General features: G+C 34.0%; 1 protein-coding gene across 1 annotated transcript in view; it reads right to left on the bottom strand.

Annotated features, from left to right (window-relative positions):
* TENM3 (teneurin transmembrane protein 3) overlaps positions 1 to 21,640 on the bottom strand; it is a 692,061-nt gene that overhangs the window by 639,255 nt on the left and 31,166 nt on the right. The gene's annotated exons all lie outside the window — the stretch shown is intronic.

Raw genomic sequence — 21,640 nt, 5'->3', positions numbered from 1 at the left:
TTGGCAGGCAGAATGGGATTATGCCAGGGGAAAGGAGGATCCAAATGCCACTATCTTTTTCGGGCCACACACAGCTTCAATGGGAAACAAACTCTTGAAAAACAGATTCTACTATGGAAGAAAACAGAGGTATGAACAAAAGTGAACTAAAAGAACTGTGAAAAACTATGGAGGAACCAGAAACCAAGAAGCTGTAACTCCTGCAGATTTCAGAGATAGGATCTTTTATTGAGATAAAATCATCATTACCTAAGGGGAGAATCTGAAAGCAAAGCCACACACAGGGTGAATGTTCCAGAGTCTTTTGATCTTTTAGACACTTTTACAAAGAAAACTTTGATAGGGTCTTGATGTCCTAGCCAAAGATGTTACCACAAACTCTGAAATAATGAAAACAATTTTATAATCTATAGTTCACAGAGATAAAAGCCATACAGTTTTTTACAGTAATATATTTGCACATATACTTACTTCTCAGATTATTCTTGTGCTTCTTAGATGTGATCCAGCAAGATAGCCAACAAAATAATTATAAGAATGCTGGTGCCTGCATAAATTCCTATTTACTTAGAAGTCAGCAGGCAACCTCCAAATTCAGATTTACGCATCCCTGAACACCTGATGTGTGTTGAGGGATCAGAATCAAATTAAAGCTCTAAGTCACAGTATCAGAAATGGCTATACAAGCCAAGGCTGTTTATCCACCAAAGTTAGGAAAGATATATGTTAATAATCCAAAACTGAAAGAAACATTGAAAAAAAAAATGTTTTTGAGGGAAAATAAAATTTACATCATGTTATATTATTTGCTGATGGAAATCTGCTTATTCTATAATGATGATGTTTATACAGTGGATTTTCACTTCTATGGTTGTCTTTTGTATAGGCTTTAAATGAATAAAATAGTCTTTGCCACTACAGTACAGTAAAAGCTCCTTATATCATTATAGCTCTCAGAGAAATCTGATAGAAAAAGTGGTTATGCACTTTCTGTTTTATTTACAGTATAATTAAAGTAATTATTGTAGTTGTTACAGTAGTACACCTTTTATAATTTCATAGCTGAAGTGAGATCTGGGATAAATAATAGCTATCTAGGGCACTTACTGGAGACATTATTTACTTTTACAAACTATTGATTACCTTATAATTCACAAAAGAAGCAAAACCACAAACTCGCTTGCAAAGGACATCAATAAAGAGTCTAAATAAATATTAGAGCCAGGTACAGGTTCAGTGGATATTTCTTTCATATAAATACTATTAGTACATGTTTACAAATGCATATACAAACCACTTGATTTTTAAAATACCATTTTTATGCCAATTTATATCTGGTTTTCACTTTTAAATAGTCTAGATAACTTCTCCCTCAATGCCCTTCTTTGTATGTGTTTTTAACAACAGAAAGTAATTTCATATGTACTTGTGTCAGAAAAATAATTTTTACAATTTTCGCTTTGTTTTTTCTAAAATTACTTTATCTCTGCAGGTCACACAAACCTGACTGTTTTTCAGTTGAGTCAACATGTCCTTAGCATGAAAAAAAACCCAAATATGACTGCAGTGAAATGACTCATATTTTTAGAGACAAACCAAGGTATGAAGGTTTTCACTGTCTGCCAATAACTTACAGAGCACTTGCCATTGACAGTTCATGATTCTAAGAGTTATCACACTAGAATAAAGAAAGAGCTGCAGTATTTCCCTAGTCCTGGGATCTGATGCAACAAAATCATTGATATAGCACTGGTAGGCCATTATACTCTAAAAAGCTTAACATTCTACCTGGTAAATAAGAGGATTTTTTTTTACTATTCAACTGAATTTTCCTGAACACGAAAATGCCTGCTATTCTTCGGGTTGCATAGACGGGAGGGAAAAATAGATAAAAAAAGAATCATGAATCTTTTTTCACTTTCCTTGTAGAAATTATTTAATATACTAAAATGTAATGCTTCTCCAAATACTTATTAAAATCTTTGATTGTAGCATCTAGTGAGAATATAAATAGAATATTTCCCATATGGTTCCCCTTTAAAACAAATGTAGCTAATAAAATTTAATAGACAAAATGTCTATGTGTTTTTTAGAAATTCTAGATGATGAGCATAACCACTTTTATTTTGAACAGGTGATATTGAACAATTAAAAAAGGGATTTCTGCTTCTGAATTTCTGAATCAAAAACATAAGAACATATTAACCTTGAAATATCTTTTTCCATCTACCATTTCTATCAACACTGTGGTCATAATTTCCTTCTGTGGACCATACCCATAAAATTTCCTACTTGGATTAAAGCAAACTGATTTCTTCAGTGTTCAAAACCAGAAGTCTTGAGGGAAACTTCATAGTCTTCTGCAGTTCTTTGAACTTAACCAGAAAAGATTGTAGTTCAAGGATTTATTTTGCAAGTCCTTGACAATTCACAGCAAATTTTTAAATATTTTTTAAAAAAAAAAGTGTCAAGGAGTCTTAAGTGTCTAAAAATGAGTGTTAGATTGATGCAGTTACTTATAAATCTTAATTTTTATATAATTATAAATAATCAATTTTATTATTTCCCTCTGCATTTAATAATAAGTAGAAGTATAGTAAACAAGATTATGTTTGTGTATTTAATGCCTATATTACTTTTTTATGGCCATCAGTCTAGATATGGTTGCAGCAGTACAATCAAGTACAATCAGTAAATTCAAAGCTTGGATTTCAGTTGTGCATTACAGAAGTTTCTGAATGGCATCTCTGACACTTGTATAGCACTAAGTACATCCAGCCACTTTGTTTCAGCTTGAGAAAATGCCAAACTTACTCTTTTAAAATTTTTCTTTCTATTTTGCTATAGTTTTCTGAGAAAGATTTAGAGGGACAACAAAAATATAGCAAAATACTGCACAAACGTAGAACCTACTGAAACACATGAGCAAATATGAGCAATTTTAGAAAACTATTTAATAAATTCTGAAGAAACAAATAAAATTTTCAATTATCCCAATGTAATTTTAATATCCACCCGGATGCAGTATCATTGCGATTCTGAAAATGTAAATTTGTTTCATGCATCCCAACCCTTTTATTAAGCACTAAAACTATGCCGTCCATTTTCTGGCGGAGCACATATTTGACGCTTGGCACCCTCCAGGTCTCCTTATATATAATATGTTCACATGTCCATCTTACACCTTCCCAAAATCCTAGCACTATTTCTGTTTTAAAAATATTTCTTTGTAACTCCCCTCAGGTAAAAATTACTTCTGTGGTCAGGGAACAATCCAGATAAAACTTTCCCAAAAGCATCAGGTGAGTTCCACAGGCTTGGCAATGTTCTCACATACTACCTTTTTCCGCATTCTGACCTAAAATTTCATCTGTACCATTAGAAGTTTTAAAAGTTAGTCTCCAAAGTTAACCTATTATATACCCTCAAATTTCATCCTATAACAGGGATCTCAATATGCAAGATTACTTACTAACAAGTCGCATTCTCTGCTTGTTCAAGAAGGGGAAGCATGAAATGCAATTTTGATAGTGACAGCTGCACCTATGAAGGAGAAAAATCAGCACTGCAAAAATGAATTCACATCATTCTTTACCGTATTACATTTCTAGTAAAAGTCTTCTAAGAAAGGCTGATCATGAATCCTACTTCCAAGAGTGGAAGAGCTGTGGGGTGGGAACATTGGAACACTACCCTATAAGATGCTCTCAGCCTTCTGCAAGTTAGAGGAGATTTTTTAAACCACAGAGAATTTGAGTATCTAAAGCAATCCATGGCAAGACGTTACGTGTAATATAGGCTCAATCTACTGTATTATACTAGTTAAAGGTACTATACTTTTGTAATTTGCATTTTTGTCTGGGAAAAAGTTCAGTTCTGCAGAACTGTATGCATGTGTACAGATATTTATAAGCTGCAAATAGCACACTGGACAGGGCTGATGTAGGCAGTTATACAAACACTTCAGTTTAGATTAAGATGCCTTAAATTAACGTTAGGAAATTTATGATGGAAGCCATTATGAAAGAAAATCCTTTCTAGTTCACTTCCAACCTTCATTCTTCCACATACCATAAAACCAAAAGCAATAAATGAATGGCATAACTATTCAGTCAGCTATTGCCTTGGTGCCTGCTAGAATTTGTTTTTAACCTCAACAACTTGTGAAGAATTAGCAGGTGAGAATTGCCAGATAGCTTCATAATGCAAGATATAAAAAGCAAAAAAAAAAAAAAAATCTGAACTCTTGCCTCTCTCTTTTACACTACGTAAGATTTTTGTTGATTAATTCTTCCTAGAAACATGACATTCTATTGAATGTTGCTCATGCTGCTTGACCATAGGTTGAATGCTGAAAACAGTTCATGCACAGCAGAGATGATGTTCTATGCTGCAAAATATAAACCTTCAACATACCACTCCTCCAAATAAAAGTGAAGAGTAGACCCTTTGAGTAAAACTGAATTTAGCAGTTGCTGGAGAAGCAAGAGACATATACTAGAAAGTATCTCATTCCTGGTTTTTAGACAGTACTACCTTTCTTATTAAGTGGTGGAGGGAAAGGTTGGCAGAGAATATCCTACTAGCAGATGGCACTTAAATTGGAATTAAATACTGCAACAGTATCCCATTTGGACACTATTCAAGAATGAATGATTCCATGCAAGAAATTACTTAGTAAACCAGGACTTCTCAGGCTGTAAATGAGATGGCTGAGTAGGAATGTGATACAAGTTCATAGGCAGGAATAGAAATTAATGTCTTTTATAACAAAAAATTAGCTTGTAGGTGAGGGTTACTGAATGCAAAACAGGCACATCTGCATCTAAAAAGATGCAAATTCTGTCATGGTCCAATACTAGAAAAAGGGTAGATTTTTCAGAAAATGAGGCACTTAGGGGAACACAAAATCTCCTCAAGTGAATGCATTGTAAACATTCTTAGAAATGCCATATTGAGAAAACGGTATTCTATGAAATTCAAGAAACTTATTTTATGTTTGAATTACTAGCAACCAGTATTTTTGCGTCATAGCTCTATTACTTTAGATATGTTTAATTCTATTGCCAATTCTGATTGCTCAGATTAAATTAGTTTCAAATCAGAAGTGGTATGCACCTGATCTGTGTATGATCTGATACCATCATTCACCATTTTCAAGGCAAGTGATCACTCTAAACATACAGACCCAATTATCATTTAAATGAAGACTCTTCATAATAATTTATCACATTGATTCTTCAGCAATGTTAAATATTTTTTCCATTCTCACATTATAAATTCTTCGAATTTAGTTTGTACATTTTTGCATTGTCAATAGTTTTGCTTAACTGAATTATTCTGTACTATTACCCTGAACAATCATGAATTGACTAAACTCAACAGCAACTTACATCTAAACAGAAGAAGCCTGCAACTAATCATGGTATTCTTCTGTGGTATTTCAAAAGAAATGCAGGCATTTCCAGTCACCTTTAAAAAACACATTTTGAAGAAATTGTACTGCTGTAAATCCTTATTTGCTACATATTTGAGACGTGACGTGAGTAGGTTTGAGTCCTGAATTTTATTTGGCTTTCCATTCATTTATTTTCTGTAAGGTGCAAGTTAAACCTATTTGAAAAACTGGCAAATAAAACACTTCCATTACCAGTTGTTCTGTGATGTAGGTGATGGATCTAAAACATTCACACTAAAACTATGGTTTACTTCATTGTTGTTCTTGCTCTCTTAACTTGCAGGTCAATAAGATCAAGATTTTGCACAAGTACAGGAATGCAATCCTATTCACTTAGTAGCAATCAAACTCTGCTTTATGCTAAGGAACACCATAATAACTCCATCAGCTTAACTTTTGGACAGAACAGAATCTGTCCAGGTGTCGAACAAAATGGGGCCATGAAACAAACATGTAAGAATCTCTTTTTCTGGAATTCCATTGGTGTGTTTCTAAAACTGCTCAGTTTTCAATGAAGTTTACAAGGCGCAGATCAAAATGAAGATAAATTTATCCTAAAAATTTCAGAGCATATAGAAGACACATGAAATAATTTCTGAGATATGGAAAATGTCTAAATTAAAAAAATCTAAATAAGAATTAACTAAAGGTATGAAACTGTTAACTTAATCAAATATCTATTCAATGTAGTCATAAGCAAACTTACATGGGAACACATTTCCTAGCACATCTGCAAATGTTTAATCTAGTGTACTTTGTTGTGACCTATGGCAGTGCTGAAGCTGCTTAACATTATAAAAACTGATGAGACAAATTATATAGAATCTAACCTTGCTATACAGGTAAAAGTACTTGCCCTTGGATATTACTTAGCCTGACCACAGGGCTTTCTGGAAACAGCAAATGTTTTATAAGTGTCAGCTCATGGCTAAATCAATGTTTATGCATTGATACCTTTGAATAGCAAACACTTGCTGCCTGCAAGCTAAACAATGTTTTTATCTGTTTGCCTATTTCTGGTCCTTCAACCACAGCACAGGGTGTTGCAAATCGCATTTAGTAACAATTATCTGCTGGAATTTCATGAAGAGGAAAGTAGCATGATTAATGAAAAGTGACACACAAAGATTACTTTGCTATGCCAGTCGCCCTGGTGAATGGGTGACTCTGCTGAACTGAAGCCTGACCTTTGTTACTTTTAACGAGGTCATCGTGAATGCTAAATGCTTGAAAGATTAGCCACTACAAATGTTCCAGTACTACTTAATGATGCCTCCACTAATGAACTGCAGGTATCCAGTTAAATAAAATGATACAGTTTTCACCTTTGAAACAAAGGTTGAACAAACCCCCTCCCCTCCCTTCCCCTCAAAACGGTTTTCTGTCAAGGTGTTTAAAAAACAACCTTGGAACTCATATTCAGAGCATGTTTTCTTCACACATAGGTTACTAAGAATGTAAATTTGATTAAGTCAAAGACTCCAGCTTTTAAGGAACTTTGTACCCAACTGACCACTGGATAATTGCTCAGTAACTGTAATAGTTACATCTCATTTTCATCCCTAAACAGCAGAGGGGTTCAATATCCTGTACTTTGCTGTAAATGTGTATTGTTATAAGCTCTAAAGATTTCAATTGAACTAACTGAACAAGCATCAGACCACTTGTAGTAAAGTTGTGTAAATGTGAGATAAGCCTCATGGTAAATAGCTATGAAATAAAACCACTAGTGAGATTAAACATTTCTGTTATTGTATTGACTCATATCAGCTCCCCATTAGTGTAGGTAAATGTGACAAAGTGAAATTGAGAATGGAAGCTTGAAATCAGATCTTGAAATAACATTTGACTGAAAACACATCAACCCTGACATGAGGAAAAATAAAATTTAAAACAAAGTTTCAAGATTATGAATAATTGCTTTCACACCCCTAAATGCATCTTTGTTCTCTGTGGGAAATATATTTGATCAGTTAATCAGGCAGAGACACCATCACCTTTCTTATACTGACAAAGTAAGTCTCCTGCCATGAATTTTAATTAAATATAAAACTGTGAAGACCTAACACAAGAAATGGAAGAATACATTTCCAAGAGAACACTGTTTGCTTTAAAACGTATGGTTTCTTCAACCAGAATCCATCTAAATATATGCAGTAGGCTGCAGGTTCAGTGAGGTTCATCACATGGTGCATAAAAAATCAGGACAAAATCGAGTCCTAACAGTACGTCCAGTAAAACTCTCTGCAGTATACCACATACTTTATTTGTACTAGTCTATCATGATTCCTCTCTAACTGGCAAACAGAAACAACCCTGCCATTATCTGCAATGTCTCCATAAATTGCCAGGATGGGAGTAAGGGTGGCACAGATTTCAAGCTAATAATGTTTACAGTACCATTAATTAATGAGCATATGCAAGTCACAGACCTGAGGCTATATCACTGGTCCCATCCTAGACAGAGCTAAGGAATTTATTTCTGTTAACCTCTACAACTACCTGAAAGAAGGATGTGACTAGGCAGGGGTTGGTCTTTTCTCCAGGAAACTAATGATAGGACAAGAGGAAATAGCCAAAGGGTGCCAGGGGTGGTTCAGGTTGAATAATAGGAAAAATTTTTTCACTGAAAGACGGGTTAAGCATTGAAACAGGATGCTGAGGGAAGTAGTGGAGCCACTATTCCTAGGAATGTTCAGAAAACCAGTGGATGTGGCACTTCACAATATGGTTAAGTGGGCATAGTGGTATAAGGCCAAAGGTTGGACTTGATGATGTTTTACAGCTTTAATGATTCTATGATTTTATTATTCAAAGATAAGAGATGGAACCATTTAGAAGAAATTTTTTTTTGCTGTAAGGTTTGGCTTCTCTCTGTTTTCAGAGAGAAAAGTACTGAAAGCAGATATGATGATTTGTGAGTAGGAAGATCACCTTGTAATTATCTTTCATGCCAGAAAACAATTTAAGACTTTGAACATGCTACATTCAGAGATTGCTCTGCATCCATGCAGAATTTTATGTTTTATGACAGATGTATCAAGACAATATTACACCAAGCTAAAAAAAAAAAAAAAAAAGCAGGAGAGCAAATGCAGAATTAGAAACATTATATACGGCAAAAGAATATATTTTTTCCACAAAGCCTCAAAACTAGGATATTAAATAACAAGATTTTACTTTTACTTTTGTATGGAAATCTTTACATCTTTTCATAAGCATAAAATTTACTGTAAAATCTTTTAAAATTAACCTATGAAAAATGGTTATATGGGACTTCTATTCAACAAAAGGCTTAAAATATAAAATAGAAGGCTTATTACAAATCGTTGTAAAATGTCTGGAGAAATTCATTAGCAAAGGTTGCACATCAAGATTCTGAGGTTTTTAATATTTTAGAGTCTAGATTAGAAGTAGATCTACTGCATAAAATTTCATCTAGAGTTATTTGACTTGCAGGAAAAAAAGGAGGCTACAAATTTGGAATTATTTACCCAAATCTTGATGTTGGTGCAGGGTTTAGAGAAGTAAGAAAGCATGAAGCTCTTGCACTTTCCACTTTAGAGCAGAGAGGAACCCAGGTCTTAGAAGAATAGGCAGAGCCTGATTTTAAGTTTTCCTGCACCATCACAGGAGAACCATTCACAGGGTTGTTATAATTTGCCATTCTAGAGTCCTGAAGCAATTCATTAAAGTTTCGTGGAAAGTTTTGGTCTTCAGATTGTAATTCAAATGAAGACAAACTGTTCTTGCGGATCTTAAGTCCTTTATGTTCAGAATATGTCTAAAATTATTAATACAAAGCTGTAGAGTTCTGTGCCTTCTGAACTTTAGATTCTGAAAGTATATCTAGATTATTTCTTTCTTTTCTACTAACTCAAATCTGTATTTGATGGGAAAGAAAAACACAATGCATCCTCAGTTTACTTCATATTTGCATGTCTTAGCATTTGTACCACACTGGCAAAATTATTGAATTGCTATTCTTTTCATTTAAAACCTACTAACCCCCCCCCAAACCCCACAATAATAGAAATATGGATGACCAGAGACTAAGGGAGTACATTATTGTAGTTTGCTGTTACTTTTATCTAATAACCATTATAAAACTTAAGTAAAAAATTATAAATGCGATTTTTAATTCTAAACATGCCTCTTCTAATAAATTAATATTTTAAAACATATTATCATGGTAAAATCTTTGGAAGTTTAACATTACTGACAGGTGCTGGAAGTCTATTCAGATACCTTCCTGCTTCCTGAAATGTTGGAGTGGAAAAGCACGATCTACAATAAAAACTAACTGTGTATAACAAACACTTATTCAACAATTACTCTTTTTGGGTGGTTGCCTGAATACTTTTGTTTGAGAAAATTTTACATTGTTGATTATAACTGTGATATCTTACCTCTTAATACATTTTACAATTTGTGCATAACAGTTCCAAAGGAACTTGTAAATGACAGTAAATCATAAAATTCATTTTGCTTTGCATCAGTTCATTCATCCATGTTCCAACTAATCACCTAATTTCAAAATTCAATAAGCCTAAATACCTGGATTTATGATGCTTTGTCAAAATTAACAAGGGAATATCAACAATGTAGAATTAGAAGTCTATTTCAACTTAAAGACAAGCACCTAGTTGAAAACAATTAAAAACACTCTGCAGCAATAATTATATCCACAGTGTATGCAAATAAAATAAATTAAAACTGATTTTATTTCTGTTTTGGGAGATTGCAGGAAACACTAAAAAGCTTTAATTTAGTCACTTAAAACAATGAAGTTGTTTTGAAGTAAAACTTTCAAGAGAATAAATTGAGCGTGGAGTACTAAATATGTTACATTGCATATAAAATGTGCATGTAGATGTATTTTTAGAAGTAGACTATTTTTATTTATTATTCCAGAATTACAATAGATTAGAAGGTTTTTATTCTGATAGACAACATTTTGCTTACAAGTTATCTCCTGTAATAATATATCTAAGGAAACCAATCATCCTATCATATCAAAATGGAAAAATATAAAAGTGCAACTAACATTTAAAAAATATAATAACAGTAGCATTTAGGAAACACATTGTCTTTTTAAAGACCCAGTAGTCTAGAGTTCATTGTTTTTACATTAATTTCCTGCCACAAAAGTTTTAGCTTTTTTTTTTTTATACCACTGTAGGCACTCTACAACTTATTAGAAGTTCTGCAAGTTCTGGAGACTTGCATTCATGTTCAGTATTAAAAAAGAGCTTTAATTTTATTTTTGGAAATAATTGTGACAAACCCAAGTATTTTCTTCAATAATTTGGCAACTGTTTTTCAGATTCTGTGTTGCAATGATTACATTTAGGATGCTTATTCAGTAGGCAAAACTGCAAATTAAAGAAATCAAAGGAAAGAAACATGCTTGTAGTAGTGCATAGCTTTTATGGAATAAGCGGAATTAAAAAAAAACACAGGTGATATAGTTTATTTTGAAAGGATTTAAAACCTGCAAATTTTGTTACTGTTAAAAGGTCTGCAGTCCTCTGTTGATTCCTTGATTAAGTTCAGATGCAAAACAGCCAACGGTAAAAAGCCACTATGCCATGCCGCATATTTTATCACCTATTCCTATAACTCTCAATCCACAAAAGGCTGGTTTTTATATAATACATGAATCACAAGATCCAGTAACTTTTTGGTGATTCTTAGTAAATTATTTCCTTTCTTTTTATAGGTATTTTGTCTTTCTTTTTCTGATTAATTTCTCTAAATCTGAATGAGCAATATCCTTTAAATGAGTATGTATATAGCCAAATATAACCTTACATGTTCCGAAAATACAATTAGTGGTTTAAAACCTTGCATACATTTAATAATCATATCTTTCTGTTTCCCTCACCAAATGTGGGTTTTCCTAACCAGGTATAAACAATATATCCATAATATCTTCTTCCATCTCTATTTAAGCAACTGTATCCTAACCTGGGTTTTTTACTTCTGAATATGAAGAATGGAGACATCAAAGTGCTCTAATGAGATCTATCAAACACTTCAATAATGCTTTGGAGAATATCTTTGAAAATGTCTCAGTGCATAAGGTATTGGTGTTAATCATCACATTTTAGATTCTGATAAGAGATGACATTTATATCAGGTTTTCTATCAAGTTCTAGTCTTGATGTCCCAATAAAGACATTTGGAAAAACACTAGATATTGTACTTATGATGCATATTCAAATAATAAAGATTTTCCCTCTGCGCATATTCAAATCCTCTTTCATTTATAATACTGATCATGGAGAAAAGGTCACTCTATACAGAAAGAATTTCTAGTGCAAGAAAAGGTATGAAAATATTCAGATTGTTATATATACATAAGCAGACATAGGCAAAAAATGGAGTCACCTTTTGGTACTTTTAAAATCAAATCATATATGCTATGTCTTGAAGGAAAAAACACTTATGCTTTGATCTTCATGATCATTCTCCATAATAAAAAAATGTAGTCTATATTCCTTTAATTTAGGGTGAAAACTGGTATTTAACAACATATATAGTTAAATGACTGTTAAATAATTCCATATTATTTTGAAAAGACAGTATCATTCTTTGTATACTGTAATTAAAATCAGAGACAAATGTAGTTACTCGTGGACATTTTCAGAACCACTGTACTCTGCCCATGTCTTCAGGAATGTGTACAAATATGACTATAAAGATTTAACATTAAAAAAATATCTAAAGTCCTAAATTTCAAGTAGGTATGCCACAAGTCTGTCTCCTACAATAATAGAATTATGCATTTGGTTTTTAAACTGAAGGGCTGAGGCTGCAATCTGATCGAGGTCTTCTTTCTGGTTGTGAAGCAATGCCATAAAAAACATAAATTACTTGTAAAAATCCTCTGGAGCAAAACCATGTTTTTTCTTTAAAAAAATGGAAACTCTTTTTTCTTTTAAAAAAATGTAAACTGTTATGCAATCATCAAGACATTGTAAAGCTGGAAATACTTTTATTCTACACGGACCTCTCAGTTCATTCTCAATTTATGAGCATAATGTTAAATTGTTTTATACAAGAAAATGCATGTAATTAAGAAAAGGCCAGCAACATAAATAATGTGTGTGCAGGAATGGCAGCATTTTCTTACTTCATTGTTCGAAGGCAGTTGCTGTAGCACACAGCTGGACTTGCTCTAGTATGGGGCACATCGTTGAGCCATTGATGGAGAGAAGCCAAGAAGGATTCAGGGTTGTGAAAAGGAGAAGTGGCTTGGAAACAGAAATGATAATCCTTGTGTTTTTCAAAAACTGTCCAGCAACTTCGTCCTCCTGTGATCTCCTGCTCAGTGGCTGATGACATGCTTTTAAATCCCGAGTGCTGCAGTTTCTCCTGACTGCACACATGCACACATTGTCACAGGTCCCTCCTTCAGAAAAAGAAGTGTTATCCCATTGTCCATTTTACAACAGGAAATGTTGAAGTCAAGATGCTCAGTGGACCAGGGTGACATTTATGGGTCAAGATGCACATTCAAATGCAAGCTGATTTTCACAGCAGGGATGTGAGACACAATGACACCTATAAGCAAACCCCTAAGCACTGTTCTGAACAAGCATTTTTCCCTTTTTATTTTTTTTTTTTTTTTAAGTTTGCTACTGGATACCGCATATCAGTGGGTTTCTGAGGAGAGAATAACTTTCAGGGATTTCAGTAACATGAAAAGAGAAAAGAAGGTTTTGGATTTCTATCATCCATTTGGAAAAAAAGTGCTGAAATTTTACTTGCTTTATTTTCACTGTTGGGACAAACTGCATGGAAGAGTCGGACACTTTGAGATCCAGCTTGTGAGTTCTCTGCCACTTGCTTGTTAAGTCCGTGTTTTGCTGCTTTGTCCTTTCCACAGGATGAATTTATTTGATCGCTTCAGGTTTGTATAACAGACAGACTACTGGCAACACTCTCGGTGAAAGCCTTGGTCCTCACCTAATACAGTTTTTTTTGAAATCAAGGGATCAAAAAAGCAGGACAAATAGCTGCCTATGTAAATTTTAGAAAAATAAAATAAGGGACCAAAAGATTAAAATCTTGGTAGTGCAGGAGAAAAGGTCTCTACTTGCACTTTTGATGTATTGTTTTGATTGGGTGTTTATTAAAAAAGTGGTGAATTGAAGAAACATTAATTTATAATCATATCAAATAAGTTATTTGCAGGTGGACCTAATTAACTTTATTATGACTAAAAATCAACATGGCAAATTCTTCTATCTTTATCCTATAATGAACATAACTTGTGTTTAACTCATCTCACATTAGGACTAGCCTCCCTCAAACCAATTTTGGAATAAAAGGGTTTTGTGAGCCTAACTGAGAAATCTACATATCACTTTTCAGAGGTCCTGTAGGAAATGAGTAACTTAATTTTCTTACTGGCTTTCTACAGACCCTGAACACTTTCAACAAGTGTTAGATGCTTATAGATTTACTAAAAAGTATCATTTTTAACCTATAGGTTATACTAATAAATAAAAAGCCCTATGGATTTTACTTTTATATTAGTAGCTTCCTTTTTACTTACTATATGTTAATTTTTGAATTCTCATATATTTGGGTTATTTTTTGCTGGTATAGAAGCAGAATTATGAGTGGCTTATTTTAGAATACTCTATGGATTTTGATAATATTTTCAATATCTTATTTGATTTTCTAAAGTCACCATTTTTCTTTGAAAATATCAAAATCTATGCAAGTAATCATTCTCTGAGCATTTCACATTTTCTCATTGGTACTAAAATAATTTCTGGCTTTAAGTCCACTAATCAAAGAGTATTCAGGGAAATAAACCTCATTTTTATGAGTAACCGAACGGTGAACATAGGAGCATATTTCCAAAAGACATGAATGTAAATCCTTATCGTGTTCGTGAAAATCCATGCAGTAAAGAAAAAAAGGACAAACCTAATCCTCTTTAATAACTCAAAACTTACAGAAAATATAATTTATCAATTTTTTGCAAGGATATTATTCAATACTAGTTCCACTTGCTCTATTAGAGTATATTTCCTCACAAAATAGAGATGTTAATTAATAAGAAGCTCAAAAGAGGATTTAATTTTGAGTATGTGATATAATTATTTTCCCTTCAGAAAGCCTACAGAATGTGTCAACTCTCTTTTTAAAATTATTGCACCAGGAAATAAAGGATAATTATATTGGCAGCATGCTTCTTTTTCCTTTTAGGTCAAGCAAGATGTCATGTGGGAGGAATTGCCAAACAAATTCCATGATGAATTAGATGATGCACTATGTAGGAAAGCTAAAGAATCTTCCACATTATAAGAAGTCCATAGCTGCTTCAATTACATCTAAGTGGGAAAGAGGGTAAAAAGAATTCCTTGTATACACACTTACTTCAGTAAAAATGCATCCAGTGTGGCACTGGCAAGTTCACCAGCTTCATGGGAACACTTCTTGCAGAACAATAGTGGTCATTTGGAGCTGGCCTGCCAACATTTCTGCATAAGCTTATCGGTATTTGAGTCATTTCACCACTTGGCATCAACTGAATTCTAAAGACTGTTCTAACAGTAGACTTTATTGTATTGAGAGTGCACAGAACAGTAAAACTAGTTTGTCCTCACACAGCAAAGGGCAGAGTGACTCAGAATATGCAAAGTGATTCTGCTTGATTGATTTTCATTTGTCTCCAAAACAAAAACTCTTAATCACTAAAATGTCATAACAAGTCAGACAAATGGTAACAATTCCCTTGAAATTACATTTTAAGTTAAAACTCATCTGAGAAAGGCCCACTAACCGATGGAGAAATGTTTACATGTTTTAGATGGTGCTTTACCTCCTAAAAAATGAAAAAAAAAAAAGAAAAAGTAAACATTCTGTTGAGAAAGTCTGAATTTATGAAAAAATAGCGGGTTTAAATTAATGCAGATTGTATAGTCACAAAATGCTGAAAAGCACAACCTCATAGATACATATTATTTCTCTTTCCAGTACACTGATATTGGATGGTCAACTTTCATAATTTTGCAAACACCAACATTTGTTTAATTCACTTTTTTTTGTTTGCATGTATTTTTTTAAATATTGGATGTGTTTAATTATCTACTGTTAATCCTTTTCACAGAGTTTAAAAGTGAGCAGGTTTTTTTGTATAATTTTTGACACAGTAAATGATTTTCCGAACGTGGGTTTTTTTGTTTGTTTTGTTTGTTGTTTGTTTTGTTTTTGTTGCTGTTATTGTTTGTATCTGGTCTAGTGAGATGCTCTTTATTGGAATCATGCCTATGAGGGATAAGAATTTGAACAGGTTTTGTTTTTAGTAAATACATTTATATGTAATTTTTTTCAGTAGTCTGAAAGCTCTCAGGAGTAGCTCTTGGTAGTGTCTTTACTTGTAGGGAGTGACAGATTGGAGAGATTCAGGGAAAACCAAGCCTGAGAAGTAACACCATTACAGGACAGACTGCATCGGACTAGCTCATCTACCTGGTTTTGCTTTCTTCAAGACAAAACTGTTCAAATAAGACCTGGAACAAAGATCTAGATTCACAAGAGGATGCAGGTACACAGCTTCTGTTACTTATCTTCCAAGTCAGATTCAAAAAGCTGAATACTAAGGATGTACTAGAAAATTCAGCAGCCGCCCTCCTGTAAAAAGCAAGGAGGAAGTAAGGAGAAACCTGAGAGCCACCTGGGTGTGTTGGAAACCAAGACAGGCTCCAATACCTGATCTGGGGCCTGAGGGGCACGTTCATCATACAGATCAAGGTTCAATTTTTCAGCAGGAAATCTGCCAGAGAATGCAACAGGAGGGAGAGTTAGGGGAGGCAGCAGGAGCAGGGCTGCATTCCCAAGGCAGGTCACCCAATGCATCCAACAGCACAGTCACAGCTGGGACAGGGGGCCAAGACACTCAGATGTTGGCTACAGGGCCAGAGAGCATTGTCCAAGGCAGAGCATCATGCCATATCCATAACTGGTGCGAAAAATGAAAGTGCCTGGTGACAGGATGAGGGGCAGGATGAAGGGCTGTGGCAGCACTGGGGTGGGAACAAGGGCCCTGGCAGGAGCAGAATGAATCCTGAGCCTGTGAGTGGTTGGTGTTAGCAGGGTAGGAACAGTGAAGCTGGTTAGTGCCAACAGGGCTCTGACAGAATGTTCATTTTAATAGTACAAAAAGAAGTTAGAGTGCCATTTGATACAACTTACTCATTATAGCAGTGACCCAAGAGACAGTGTATCTTAATTCAGCACTTTCCTCTCCTAAGATTAGCAGAACAAGAACAAAATCAATAGCTTTTCTCCTGGCAAAGTAAGGGCTATGTGTGTGCCTCTAAGGCATCAGTGCCAAAAAGGAGGAATCAGCAATTTTCTAGTCCTATATGTTCCCCCCACAAGGGTTTTTGGTGTTTTCTGGTTTAGGTTTGTTTTTTGTTGTTTTTTTTTTTTTTTTTTTTTTTTTTTTTGTTTTGTTTTTTTTTTTTTTTTTTTTTTTTTTGGTTGGTTTTTTTTTTTTTTTTTGGTTGGGATTTTTTTCCTGTTTTTTTAATAGTCAGAGAACTTTAGTCACGACACTGAGGTGCCTAAAAATTTCTGGTGTTACCAGATATATGCAAAAGATGAAGGTAGAAACTTGCTAAGTTTAGGATAAGCAGTAGGGCTGAGACAGAAACAAACACTGAATCAAGCCCCAAACCTACAAGTAAAGAAGAATGCAAATGAGAGAAAATGATTCTAAAATGATCATGAGAAAAATTTCAGAAGCACAAAGTGTAGGAAAAAGCTGGAATGAGCAGCGGGCTCCTATGCCGCACATTCCCCATGACTGGTGCGCCCTTCAAGTCCCATTAGAGCAGTAATGGGAAGAGTAGTAATGCTCCGGAAGAAAGCAAAGGGGCATGTAGATGGCAAACTTCATGCCATCTCACACTGCTTTTTACAGTGCTATGTGAACTGAAAATGCCTTTAAATATATAAGCATCTGATCTGGATAGCAAGCATAGTACCTGAGGAATGAAATGGCTCACATAACAGTACACCAGGCAAAGGCAGTGGGTTACTTCAGAAAGACTGTGCATCCTCATTAACTACAGTGAAAATATGACTAGCTACAGAAGTTACCACAATATTATCTGATTATCCTTTTAGTTTCTGACTTATACACTATTAGTATGAAAAAAAAAATGTACATGTTTTATTTTCCTACGAGTTTTGCATAAACCTTTCCTTGTAACACTAGAAATTTGTAATACCAGTCAGGGCCCTGTACAAACTATTAACTTTTCTTGCTGCACACTTTGGATAAAAAGTGTGCCTATTTCCCAGCACAGTTTCTTGGCATCTTCCCTGTCAGATAAGGAAAGACAAGACAACAGCTCTGGGATATATTTCTTTCTGAAAAATCTACCTTCCAAGAACTACTAAGAAAGGACACAGGAGAGCTCACAAAGTTTCATCTACACACAAAAATTATTAGAACTCTCACAGAACTGTGGCTCCTTAATCTAAGGCTTATAGGGAATTTACAAAGGGCACATTCCCTTCAGGACATGCCTGTAATTCCCATTATCATCAATGGGGGTTATAAGCAAGTTGTAACAAAGAATAAACCATTGTGTGTTAGCACTGCCCTGTTTAACAGTGTCTAAATCAATACCAATGTTTTGACAGTTACACTTTAAATATATTCTGACTCATTTGAAAATCACTTTGCACTTAACTAATGACGGAATACATTTTAATCCTTCTAAAAAAAGTATATAGCAGAGCCATTGGAGCCTGAGCCAAAACTGACAAAGTCAATGGGGAACTTTAATTCAAAAATACTTTGGATTGGTCCCTTAATAAATAACACACAGTTCATGCTTACTATAAAGATTAAAATGCTATTCTGTTGCTTAACCTGGCTAAACAGAGCTGCTGCTTTAAAAAGAAAGCTTCTGTATACCTTTATCCAGACTAGAGCCAACATAGATAAAAATATGCAGCACTCGGGAGTTTAAAAGTGCAGTGTAACTGTGGGAGAGAGAATATATACTGAAAGAACTTAAAAATGTTATTGTTTCTATCTGATGCCCTGTGCACAACACACTTTGCCCAGTGCAACCTCTAGTGTCTTTCTAAAGACAGAACACAGCAAAATAAACATCAGTCAGAAACAGAAAAAACCCCAGACCTCGGAGTAGACAATCTTCTATAAAAAAACATGCATAGGGAATGGGGAATTTTATTACTAATGTAAGTAATTTTCTAAACTGTCCTGGAAAAGATGAGACATGGAGGAATGCGTTCACACAGGAAATTAGAAAGTTAGAACAGATTTACAGTATAAATTCTTTTCTGCTGTCTCAGGAGGAAATCACTGTCCTTCTAGATGTCAATAAATACAGCTATTACAGGCTGCACAGTGGCTAAGATATTCTTAACAGGATTCTTCCCCAAGGAAACATGAACACATAATTCCCAAACAATTTCCTATTGGAGCTTAGTCACAGATGCAAAGATGATCTTGCAACTTCACCGCAATTTGGGTCAGGTTTCTATTCAACCTACATAAAAATGTACACAAATTCTACAAATGTATTTCTAACTAGAGACCTGAACATCATCTGAAATACAAGCAGGATCTCTGAAGTTTCAGCAGTAATCTCTGTTCAAGCACTTATATTTTCTGTTTTTATCTAATGTTTCACACCAATAAAAAAAAATTATAACACAAAATATTTTACAGGCTGGAAAAGGGAAATTAATACTGTTCTTTAAAAAAGAAGTTATCAATCTGTGGTTTCAAAATGCAGGTTTTGATTCAATTCCGTTTAAGTAACTGCTTCATTTCTTTAAAATTATTTTATTCTGAACATTTTTTCTTAGAGAGAACATTATCTACACATGTTAGGAGACCACTGTCTATAAATTATGTACAACATAAATAGTAGTCTATAATAGCTCTACTTAAATAAACATGTATTATTTATAGTGTCACAGGTGAAGTACTAGAAGAAATTATACAGCCTGCCATGAATCTTCTTAAAAAAATAACTTGTTCATGCTAAACATGTGTAGTATTGGTTCTTCTTTTTCTTTTTCTAGGGCTATTTGGATAATTTTATTGAAATTGAATAAAACATATACAACATTAATAAAATAAATGTAATAATCACATTACCACTTTTTATTCACTCTAGAGCAGCTGTGGTTATTTCATTTAAGCTCTTTGCTCTTCTTACATTATATACAATGGAGCAAGTCCTGATCTCATGTTTGGTACCTTTTAAAACACTGGAACTTCATGGATGTTTTGCAATCTACACCACACGAGATACAGATGAATGAAGTGTACCTTTTCTGTACCGGCCTCTCTGTTGTTTCTAGTTCTAAATCTGTGCTGAAAGCTGAAGTAGCACATTCAGTATTTAATGCTCTAAAATGAATTCCAATCAATATTTTTGCCCTGTATTTCTGCTGAAAACTCTACTGGCACTTTAACAGAGCAAGGAAGTTTCTCTTATATTCCTGGTATTTCACAGAAAGAAAATGTATCCTGATTAATTTATCTTTAATTTCACAAATTATTTATACTTTCAACACTTGTCATTGTTTGTGATAAGAAAACCAGGATCAATGAATTCAAAATGGGACTAGAGTACATGCTCCTTAAATTACATTATAGATCTCTTTCCTGTTCAGAGGGATTAATGTATCAGTATCACTCTGTAGTTTGGGGCACTAATAAGGTTGAACTACCAGGAAAGCAAACATGGCAACAAATTGGTTGTTTCCTTCAGCTGCTGCCATCATCAGGAACTGAAAGATAAAACTTAGGAACATGCCCCCCAAGTATTTATGCATGCTTACTAAAGATGCTTGCTCATTAGTTAGAAGAGTACAATGCTTCATTCATGAAGAGTATAAAATTCCAGTCAATTTATTGTGAATTAGAACACAGATATCAGCACTTATAAGAAAGCTTTTGGCTTTCTATGTATTTTGTAGCTAAAAAACCACATAGGTTTTTTACTATTATTAATATGCTACATCTTTTGTTTATAATACCTTTAAACATTAAAGGGCTCAAGGTTTGTTATAGTAATCTGCAGGCACCTCTCCAAGTTGTTGGCACATCCCTGCAAGTGAGAAAAAAGATGGAAATCATGCCATGCAGGACTTGATGAGCACATCTGGAGCTTTCCAGATCTGCCACCTTCAGTGTTCACCGAAGCACTTACCTGGTATCTAAATTTAAAAATGTACTATTGGCTCAAGGTGCCTTATTCTGGATTCCAACTGCACAATAACATATTTGGTATTTTCCAGCTCAATTTTCAATAATCAAGAACAACATTTTGGGAAGCACATTTATAATTATACTGTTAGAAGACACCATAACAAATAATCTCAAAGAATGTAATGCATTACTTAGTTCTTCAAAGTTGGTAAAATCAAGTTCTTTTGCAGTGTCCTCTGAGAAGTGTAGAAAATACAACATTTTGCCTCATTCATGTCAGTGAAATGATGTTTTTGCTATACTTTTACTTTCTGGCTATTGAACACAACTCAACATTTTAATATCACTTCAACTGAACCCTGCTATGATAATCTAGGAAGCAAATGGATCCAATAATATGAATACCCATGTGACACCCGCTGTACAACAGTTTCAAAAATTAATAAAGTAAGAATCTATTTTTCTTATCCTGGAATAATCTCTATTTTCGTAAGAGAGAATAAAGAGTAAAATGATTATGTATGTAATGTTGAAGTTACTGTTGCTGGTAAGTAATGCTTCTCATCTGAAATTTCATGTAAACAGTATGAAAAAACCATCACATTTTAAACTTTAAAAAGCATTAGGGATGTGGAAGAATTTTATCTGCTTTCACAGAAAATGTTTCATGGGATTAAACAATTCAAAGATTTGTCCAGATCCATATGGCATTCATCTGAATGACACCAGCCCAGCAATCTTTATGATAGGAGAACATGGGTTTTAAATTTCTGTTGGGGGAAAAAAAAAAAATCTAATCCCTTCATCTTGGAGAACACTGGTTATGCTTCAGGGTTTTTTTCATTTTTAGTATAGCTTTCATATAAGCTGGTGAAACAAAAAGACCAAATCACATTGCAGATAACACAATCAAATCAATTAGTTACACTCTCTTTCAGAGACTTACTTTT

This window comes from Vidua macroura, chromosome 4 (assembly GCF_024509145.1).
Source record: "Vidua macroura isolate BioBank_ID:100142 chromosome 4, ASM2450914v1, whole genome shotgun sequence".
NCBI lineage: Eukaryota > Metazoa > Chordata > Aves > Passeriformes > Viduidae > Vidua > Vidua macroura.
The sequence above is the reverse complement of the archived record's forward strand: the minus strand, read 5'-3'. Positions and strand labels throughout refer to the sequence as shown.